At 40.0% G+C, this 10,509-nt stretch overlaps 1 pseudogene; it reads left to right on the top strand.

Annotated features, from left to right (window-relative positions):
- The first annotated feature begins 7,250 nt into the window (after positions 1–7,250).
- LOC136404060 (diamine acetyltransferase 1 pseudogene) lies at positions 7,251–8,287 on the top strand (annotated as a pseudogene).
- Positions 8,288–10,509: the final 2,222 nt, after the last annotated feature.

Raw genomic sequence — 10,509 nt, forward strand, 5'->3', positions numbered from 1 at the left:
TATGAAATAGAAAATGCAATTCTCCATTTGTTTCATTATCTATTATCTCTCCCCTTAACCCTCTACTCATTGAAACTAAAAGCAGACTGTAGTCCTATCCCCTTCTCTCTCTAATTCCCATTTTCTTAGCCATGAATTTATTATTTTTAATACAATGATAGTCCCCCGCCCATTTTTTTTTAAATCTCAATCCATGCTGAACTTGTTAGCTTAACTTGCTCTATAGTGATGTCAACTCATGGTATTCTGCATGCATTGGTTGGCGGGGGGAGCTCAGCTTCCATTCTACAAACTTATTGGGTTATTCTTACCTACAGTCAGAGCAGATAATACTAATCTGGCAGATACAAGAGACTGAACATTTGTTTCTTTTGCCAGTCCAGAGCTTTCACAAAGTAATTAAATACATATGGATGCTTCCACAAAGGAGGTTTGGGCCACAGTGTTATGTTCACCCTGAAGTATTAACTAGCATTATGACCTGGGGCTGTTTAATTTATCTCTCTAAGACTCAATGTCATCTGTCAACTGAGGGTAATTATATATAGCACCTGCATTACACAGTTGTGAGGCTTAAATGAGATAATATGTGTAAATTACTTAACATGTACTTGATAGAAAGTGCTCACTAAATAACTATTTCATCATCATCATCATCACCACCACCATGTTATTACTATTACTAGTATAGGGAATAAAAAGTTGGATTTAGGATTCATAACATAGCAAACTTGCCATGAAGAAGTACACATTCTAAAATTTTATTGCTCTTTTCATGACTTAGCACTTTATTCCCCAATAATATCAAATAGCTTGTCACTCCCTAGAGTCCCTAGAGTCATTTAGAAGTTTTATAGTTTTAGGTTTTACATTTAGGTGTATAATCCATTGTGAGTCAATTTTTGTATGTGATGTAGGCTAAGATTCATATTTTGCCTATTGAAAACCAATTGTTCCAGCATTATAGATTGAAAAAGATTAACTTTTCTCATTGTATTACTTTGATACTTTTGTAAAATATCAATTGAGTATACAAATTAATTATATGGAACCACAGAAGATCCTGAATACCAATAGTAATCTTGAGAAAGAATAACAAAATTAGAGGAATTATGCTATCTGATATCAATTTATACAATAAGGCCATAATAATCAAAACAGCATGATACTGGCATAAAAACAGATGTATAGATCAATGGGACAGATAGAAAGCCCAGAAATAAACTCATTTTTTTATAGTCAGTATTTTACAAAGGAGGCAAAACATACAACAGAATAAAGAGAGTCTATTTAATAAATGGTGTTGGGAGAAATATGTGCAAAAATAATTAATCTAGACCATCTTTTTTTTTTTTTTCCCAGAGACACAGAGAGAGTCAGAGAGAGGGATAGATAGGGACAGACAGACAGGAACGGAGACAGATGAGAAGCATCAATCATTAGTTTTTCGTCGTGACACCTTAGTTGTTCACTGATGGCTTTCTCATATGGCTTTGACCGTGGGCTTTCAGCAGACCAAGTAACCCCTTGCTCGAGCCAGCGAGCTTGGGTCCAAGCTGGTGAGCCTGTGCAAACCAGATGAGCCCACGCTCAAGCTGGTGACCTGGAGGTCTTGAACCTGGGTCCTGTGCATCCCAGTCCAATGCTCTATACACTGTGCCACCACCTGGTCAGGCCAGACCATCTTTTTACATCATACACAAGAACAAACTCAAGATGGATTATTATTATTTTTTTTTAGTGAGAGAAATAGAGAGAGAGGGACAGAGAGAGATGAGAAGCATTGACTCTTTGTTGCAGTACCTTAGTTGTTCATTGACTGTTAACTCATATGTGCCTTGACCCAGGGGGCTCCAGCTGAGCCAGTGACCCCTTGCTCAAGCCAGCAACCTTGGGCTCAAACCAGTGACCATAGAGTTATGTCTATGATCCAATGCTCAAGCCAATGAACCCCGTGCTCAAGCCGGTGAGCCTGCACTCAAGCTGGCAACATCAGGGTTTTGAACCTGGGTCCTCAGCATCCCAGGCCAATGCTCTACCCACTGTGACACCACTTGGTCAGGTCTCAAGATGAATTAAAGACTTAAATATTAGACTTAAAACCATAAAAATCCTAGAAGAAAACATAGGCAGTACAATCTCAGACATTTCTCATAGCAATATTTCTAGGCAGGGGAAACAAACAAAAATAAACAAATGGGACTACATCAAACTAAAAAGCTCTTCACAGCAAAGGAAACCATCAACAAAGTAAAAAGACAACCCACTGAATGGCAAAACATATTCATCAATACATTTAATAAGGAGTTAATATCCAAAATTTAGAAAGAACTTATAAAACTCAACACACACACACACACACACACACACACACACACACAAAACAAAAAACCCAATTAAAAAATGGGCAAAATTGAATAGACACTTCTCCAAAGAGGGCATACAGATGGCCAATAAACGTATGAAAAGATGCTCAGTGTCACTAATCATTAGAGAAATGCAAAGTAAAACCACAATGAAATAACACTTCACACTTGTCAGAATGGCCATCATCAATAAATTAACAAACAACAGGTGTTGGTGAGGGTGTGGAGAAAAGGGGAAAACCTTGTGCACTATTGGTGAGAATGTAGATTGGTGCATCCAGGGTGGAAAGAAGTTTGGAGTTTCCTCAAAAAGTTAAAAATCAAACTGCTTTGTGACCCAGCAATTCCACTTCTGGGAATTTATCCAAAGAAATCCAAAACATTCATTTGAAAGAACATATGCACCCCTACGTTCATTGCAACATTATTTACAATAGCCAAGATTTGGAAACAGCCCAAGTGTCCATCAGCAGCTGAGTGGATAAAAAAAATGGTGGTACATTTTACACAATGGAATACTATTCAGCCATAAAAAAATTCTTACCTTTTACAACAGCATGGATGGACCTTGAGAGCATTATGCTAAGTGAAAGAAGCCAGTCAGAGAAAGTACCTTTTAATTTCTCTCACATGTGGAATCTAATGAACAAAATAAACTAACAAGAAAATAGAGATAGACTCAAGGGTAGAGAGTAGGATAACAGCTGTTGGGGTGGGGCTAGGTGAGGAGGGTAGAAGAATTGAGCAAAAAAGGGGGAAAATAAGAGAGAAAAAACTCACGGACATGGACAGGACAACAGTGTTGTGATTGGTGGGGGAGATGGGGGTGGGGTTAGGTAGAGGAGGGTATAAGGGGGGATAAACGGTGATGGCTGGAGACTCGACTTGGTATACAGATGATGTTGTAGAATTGTGCACCCGAAACCTGTATAATTTTGTTAACTAGTGTCACCCAAATAAATTCAATAAAAGGGGGGGGGAGAAAAGATTATGCTTTTTCCATTGTATTACCTTGATAGCTCTGTAAAATATCAATTGACCTTACATGTGTAACTTTCTTTCTGGACTCATAATTCTTTTCTGTCAATTTATATGCCTTTCCTTGTGCCAATACCATACTCTCTTGGATATTGTAGTTTTTCTATAGGATGTCTTGAAATCAGGCAATGTAAATTCGACTTTGTCCAAAATTATTTTGGCTATTCTAAGTCCTTTGTTTTTCTATATACATATAAATAGTCAGTTAATTTTTTCAAAACAGCAAGCTGGAATTTTTATTGGGATTGCATTGAATTGATGGATCATATTGGGGAGAATTGGTATTTTAACAATATTGAGTCTTTCCTCTGTGAGTACAGTACATCTGTTCATTCACTTAGATCTTTTTGATTTGTTAGTGTTTTGTGGTTGTTAGCATACACGTTGTGCATATGTTTTGTTAGATTTATCCCTGCCTATTAGTGAAGTGGAATATCTTTTAATACATTTATTTACTATTTGTGTTTCTTTTGAGAGTTGCCTCCATAGCCTTTGTAAAATTTCCTCTCAATTGTTTAGTTTCTCTTATTTGATTAGCATGTACTTCCAAAGTATTCTGGTTTTTAATCTTGCTTATGTTGCAACCATTTCCCCTCAGTGTGTTGCTTATCTTAATTTAATATGGTAGGCTTTGAGATATGAAAGTTTTAAATGTTATTACACAGTCAAATGTGTCAAGATTTTTCCTTTTATGATTTCTGAGTTTGTAGCTCACTTAAGAGGGCTTTTTCACTCCAAGATAATACAATATAATTTATTTTTATGCTTTGTAGTTTTACCTTTTAATATTTAGTTCTTTACTCCATCTGAAATTTCTTTCCGTGTGTATGTGAAAGATGTAGCTTTATAGTGGTGTAAATGACTAACCAGTTGTTTCAACACCCATTCAATTGAATAGCTTATAGTCTCTCCACTACTTTGAAATATCATATTTATCTTTTACTAAATGTTCATATATAGGTGAGTGTCTTTCTTGATTCTGATTCTGGTCACTTTGCCCCGTTCTTCTAAATTCCTGCTAGTACCATATGGTTTTTATTTCTGGAGACAGTCATATATTTACTATTAGGCAGGAGATTTCTACTGTGCCGGTCCTGTGGAGAGCACCCGTGCCAATTACTTTCCAAAGTGGGAAGGCTAAAGGCCACGTTGAACGGATGCTCCTGCACTTATGGTTCTGTTTGAAATTTCATCTTTAGAGGGCTGAGTGGAATACAGTGTTTTGGAGGCTGCTATTTGCCATCTGTGCTTGTGAGCAGAGAGGAAGGTACATTTGGCTTTTCCTACAGCAATTGTAGCAGAGGTGCCATTGGCTCGTCCCCATCTCCCCACCCTGGTAAAGATGTGACAAATATGGGGCATTTTATCGCTCAGTAATTTCCTGACTCTGAGGAACAGATGCTCTATTGGTGGCCTAATTCTGTATTGAGGCTTTGGGGGGTGTTCCTGGAAACTCAGCCGACATTCTGTTTTGTTCAACTTCCCAATGAATCTGGTACAGCACTTAATAACTAGAATAAGTCTCCTTGTGCAAATCAGGTGGGTTTGTTCTCTGAAAATGAACTGTGACACAATACATCTGCTGTCGTTTTTTTGGTTTTTTGTTTGTTTGTTTGTTTTTACTGGTTGGGAGGCAGAGGTGGAAGGAAGACTTTTGTCCTTTTTGTCTTTTGTACAATGTATATAGTACTTTGATGATGATGATGTTGATGATAATATCCAGGTTCACAAAACATTTGTGAGTGATGCAAATTTCTTGAAGGTTTTGTAGGAAGATGGCTTAGCCTTGTGTTTGTACACCTCTTGGTAAAACTTAAAAATCCTTCATAAAGACTTCATTTCTTCTCCCAAAGTTCTTCTGAGCTGTCATTTTCAAAATTTCCCAGTTCTTTCCCCAAAGGTCCCTCTTACATTCAGAATCCCTCACTTCTCCTCTCCCCATGTCAATCTAGTAAATTTATTGTAATATTAAAATACTACAGAATAAACAAACTCATAGAATGATCTTTCCTGGAAAAAATAAAGAAAACCACACAGGTATGCATTGTTCTGAATAGTTGGTGTTTTGAATAAAAGGTTTAGAATTCTTGGCAGTAGTTGAAAAGTGTTCTTCACAAATTGGCATAGGAAGACAGAGACCTACTCACCTTGCCTTGAAATTAAAGGAAGCTATATGGCTAGCTTCCCCAGGAGGGCCAGAGAATTTTCATGTTAAATAACACCTTTCCCCATCTCCCCATGAAGTCACTCTTACAACCAAGCAAGACTTCTGTCCTAGAAAAGCTCTCACCTGGGTCAACAGGGAACACACCCAAAACTGCTCATCACAGTGACCTGTATAGTGGGGAACTGGAGACCAAACAAGGAGAGGAGAGGAGAAGAGAGGAGAGGGGAGGGGAGAGGAGGGGAGGGGAGGGGAGGGGAGGGGAGGGGAGAGGAGAGGAGAGGAGAGGAGAGGAGAGGAGAGGAGAGGAGAGGAGAGGAGAGGAGAGGAGAGGAGAGGAGAAGAGAGGAGAGGAGAGGAGAGAGAAGGAGAAGAGAGGAGAGGAGAGAGGAGGAGACGAGAGGAGAGGAGAGGAGAGGAGAGGAGAGGAGAGGAGAGAGAAGGAGAAGAGAGGAGAGGAGAGAGGAGGAGACGAGAGGAGAGGAGAGGAGAGGAGAGGAGAGGAGAGGAGAGGAGAGGAGAGAGGAGGAGAGGAGAGGAGAGGAGAGGAGAGGAGAGGAGAGGAGAGGAGAGGAGAGGAGAGGAGAGGAGAGGAGAGGAGAGGAGAGGAGAGGAGAGGAGAGGAGAGGAGAGGAGAGGAGAGGAGAGGCTTAGAGGGACCTCTTCTCTAAGACCATAGAGTTGTGAGCTGGCTACAAGATGTGTAGGATTCATTTGACCTGGGCTGGAGACAAGCCCAGGGGCTGCACCCTGACGAGGATGAGCAGGCTCCAGGGCCCCTTCCTCTAAGCTGAGCCCAGGTCTCAGCTACCTGAGCGCCCAATGTGATGAAGCAAATACATTGGAAAAACAACAAAAATGAAGGGAGAGAATATGCTCCCTCCTGAGAGCTAGATCATAGTGCCTCTAATCCCCCCAAATTGTATCTGGCAAGGATCTTATTTACCAGTAACAAAATTCAACTCCAATAACTTAGGAAGAAAGAACATTATTAAGCCATCATTTGGGAACTCCCACTCTTGTGTCCAGGCTGGAAGAGCGGGATTTTAATACAGCAGCAACTATCTTCCACTCAGATGATTCTAGTCTACTCTTCTCTCTTGTCTTCTAGATGCTCTGGGTCCAAGTCACATGGTGGTTCACCGTGCCTCCTTATGACAGGGGACACATACCGCACCCTGGACGGTCCCAGGGAAGCCCTTAACTTTAGATGAGGAAAGAAGCATCCCCATCATAATCCCCTGGTGCACATGGGAAAGGACTGCGTGTACTCTTAGTTCAGTGGCTCTACGTGCATGCTGATTTGTAGAATTGTCCACCTGATAATGGTCACCTTTCTTGTCCCCACTACAAAGAGCACCTCTCTCAAAATTCATTTTCTTCAAAATTTTTTCTTTCAGCTTCAACTCTTTTATATATTGGACTTGGCTAAAGTAGTTGAATTGTACAAACAATTTTCATCCTACTTTGTAAGCCCTCTGGAGTGGTCTGTCTTACAACTCACTTTGGTATTTAATATTTACTGCCTTTACGCCTTAGCCAAACTTAGAAAGAGACCCATTTTTATATCTTTTAGATGTGATAAGCATTTAAAACAGTGTTTCACAAATGTTAGCTATTATTACTATCTTGGATGTAGAACTAGACATGTGAGTAGTTTAAAATAAGTGTAACCAGGGGCAGTTGCAGCCCAACGTGAACAAGTGCATTCGCCGCTCACCGAGGCTCCTCGGGTCATGGTGCCAGCCTGACTGAGAAGAGGAAGCTCCCAGGAAACGAATGAAGAACCACTTTCTCCTGTTGTTCAAGTACAGGGGCCTGGTCTGCAAAGGGAAGAGAAGCAAAAGACGAAAATGGCTAAATTCGTGATCTGCCTGGCCACCGCCGCCGACTACAGTGACATCTTGCGGCTGATCAAGGAACTGGCTAAATATGAATATATGGAAGAACAAGTTATATTAACAGAAAAAGATCTGCTAGAGGATGGTTTCGGAGAGCACTCCTTCTACCACTGCCTGGTAGCAGAGGTCTCCAAGGAGCACAGCACTCCGGAAGGACACAGTGTTGTTGGTTTCTCCATGTACTATTTTACCTATGACCCATGGATTGGCAAGCTCTTGTATCTTGAGGACTTCTTCGTAATGAGTGATTATAGAGGCTTTGGGATAGGATCAGAAATTCTGAAGAATCTAAGCCAGGTTGCCATGAAGTGTCGCTGCAGCAGCATGCACTTCCTGGTAGCAGAGTGGAATGAACCATCTATCAACTTCTACAAAAAGAGAGGTGCTTCTGATCTGTCCAGTGAGGAGGGATGGAGACTCTTCAAGATCGACAAGGAGTACTTGTTAAAAATAGCAGCAGAGGAGTGAGGAGTGCTGGTGTGGACTACACCTTCCATTCTATTTTAGAAAAAATTCTCAACTTATCTTGCTTTCTATCATGTTTGTAGTGAAATAATAGAATGAGCACCCGTTCCAAAGCTTTATTACCAGTGGTGTTGTTGCATGTTTCAGATGGAGTCTCTAAGATGGCAGTGCAGTTTGGAGTCAGATTTATTGTTGAACATCTTTTGATAAACAACTGGTGGTGTGATCTTAATGTATATGAAAAACTTCATTCTTGTGAGTCACTTAAATGTGTACAATGTACACACTGGTACTTAGAGTTTCTGTTTTGATTCTTTTTTAATAAACTACCCTTTGATTTAAAAAAAAAATAAGTGTAACCAAATAAAAAATTACTCATGTTGTCCTTCTCTAACAAAAAAGCTCAGATAATAAATTTTATGTTTTCAGAGTAGAAAAGATTTGCTTTACTTAAAATAAATTTACTACAGTTAAACTTAAGCAGGGCAATGGATTAGTGACCTTTCACTTTTAGTCAGTGTTGCTTTGAAACTGAACCACACTAAGCAAAGTTTTGTGTGGCAGCCATTGTGGCTCTGATGTGTTCACAAGAGCACTCATAAGCAATGACATTTTCAAATAAACAAATACACTGGCTTGCAAATATTATTCTTCATGAAAAGTAACCAGGACTCCCTAGATAAATAGCGGGTTTCAAGGCCAAAGCAGGGCAAATAGATGATGAACTTAAAACATTTTGTTGCACACAGAGTAAGGAAATTCTTAAAATATGACAGGAACATGTCAAAGGACACAGAACTGGCTGGAAGAGACTCCGTTGGGCAAATCTGGGCCAATTTGAGCACTTAAAAAATTTAATAGGCCCTGGTTGTTTCGCTCAGTGGTAGAGTGTCAGCCCAGCATGTGGAAGTCCTTGGTTCAATTTCTGGACAGGGCACACAGGAGAAGCACCCATCTGCTTCCCCCTCTCCTTTTTCTCTATCTCTCTCTTCCCCTCCTGCAGCCAAGGCTCCATTGGAGCAAAGTTGGCTCGAGTGCTGAGGATGGCTGCATTGCCTCCACCTCAGGTGCTAGAATGGCTCCAGTTGCAACAGAGCAATGCCACAGATGGGCAGAGCATTGCCCCCTAGTGGGCATTCCAGGAGGATGCACGCAGAGTCTTTCTCTCTGCTTCCCTGCTTCTCATTTCAGAAAAATGCAAAAAAAAAAAAAAAAAATTAATAGCAATGGAGTACAATCCTTTGATTATAATAAAAAGCCATGAATCCATACTGATATAAACAAACAAATAAATAAATGTTAATTTATACCGTCATCATGGAAAATAGTATGACAGTTCCTCAAATAATTAAAACAGAATTAGCATGTGATCCAGCAATCTCACTCCTAGGTATATATCCAAAGAAAATATAATCACTATCTCGAGGAGATATCTATGAACATCCTTGTTTGTGGAAGATAAACACTAATGTTGAAGAAGCCATGGAGCCTCTCATTTGAAGCTTGCATTCAATGGTTCAAAATAGGCTCAAGACTAAAAGCTAAGAAAAGGAAGGATGGAGGAAAAGGGGGAGGGTGGGAGTGAATAGGGAGAGAAACGAGTGCAGAAAAGGTGAAACTGGGGAACCTGGCAAAGCAGATGTGGGCATTCTTTAAACTGTTTTTGCTACTTTTCTATATGTTTGGAATTATTTAAAATAAATTAATAAAATGATTTCACCATCTAGCTAATCTCTTAACAGTGTTCTAGAGTCACAGTGCTCTTTTGATTACAGATTTTAAATATTATTTGTTTCTATTTCTCAACTTAATATCAGTTGTTTTATAACCAAGTTTGAAACTTAGTAGTTCATTCTTGTCTTATTTCCAACTACAACATACAGTCAGTGTTAATCCTACTCAGAATCTCTGAAGTATTAGGTAGAAAGGAAGATTCCGGGCTCTCCAGATCCATGAAGCCAAACGATTGGAATGAGGACCATGAATCTATATTGTTACCGAGCTTCCTCCAGTGACTTATTTTTTGACAGAGACAGAGAGAGTCAGAGAGAGGGACAGATAGACAGGAAGGGAGAGAGTTCAGAAGCATCAACTGGCAGTTGTGGCACTTCAGTTGTTCATTGATAGCTTTCTCATATGTGCCTTGACCCAGGGGGCTCCATCTGAGCAAGTGACCCCTTGCTCAAGCCAGCAGTCCTGGGCTCAAGCCAATGACCATGGGGTCATGTCTATGATCCCACGCTCAAGCCAGCAACCCCAAGCTGGTGAGCCCATGCTCAAGCTGGCGACTTCGAGGTTTCAAACCTGGGTCCTCTGCGTCCCAGTCCAACACTCTATCCAGTGTGCCTCTGCCTGGTCAGGCCTTCCATTGACTCTTATGCATGCTAAAATTTAAAAGCGCTTGTCATTAGGTTTCTATATTGTTGAGATTGATAATTTTGACAATGATCAAAGAAATGCCTTCAAGACAAACTTTTATCGTGAAATCCTAATTTTTAAAAAATGAAATTCTAATTTTAAATCTAATAGTTTTTCAATTGCCCAAAGTACTTATGCAAGTATTTTTAATGGGCCC

The sequence above is a fragment of the Saccopteryx leptura genome, chromosome 4, assembly GCF_036850995.1.
Source record: "Saccopteryx leptura isolate mSacLep1 chromosome 4, mSacLep1_pri_phased_curated, whole genome shotgun sequence".
NCBI lineage: Eukaryota > Metazoa > Chordata > Mammalia > Chiroptera > Emballonuridae > Saccopteryx > Saccopteryx leptura.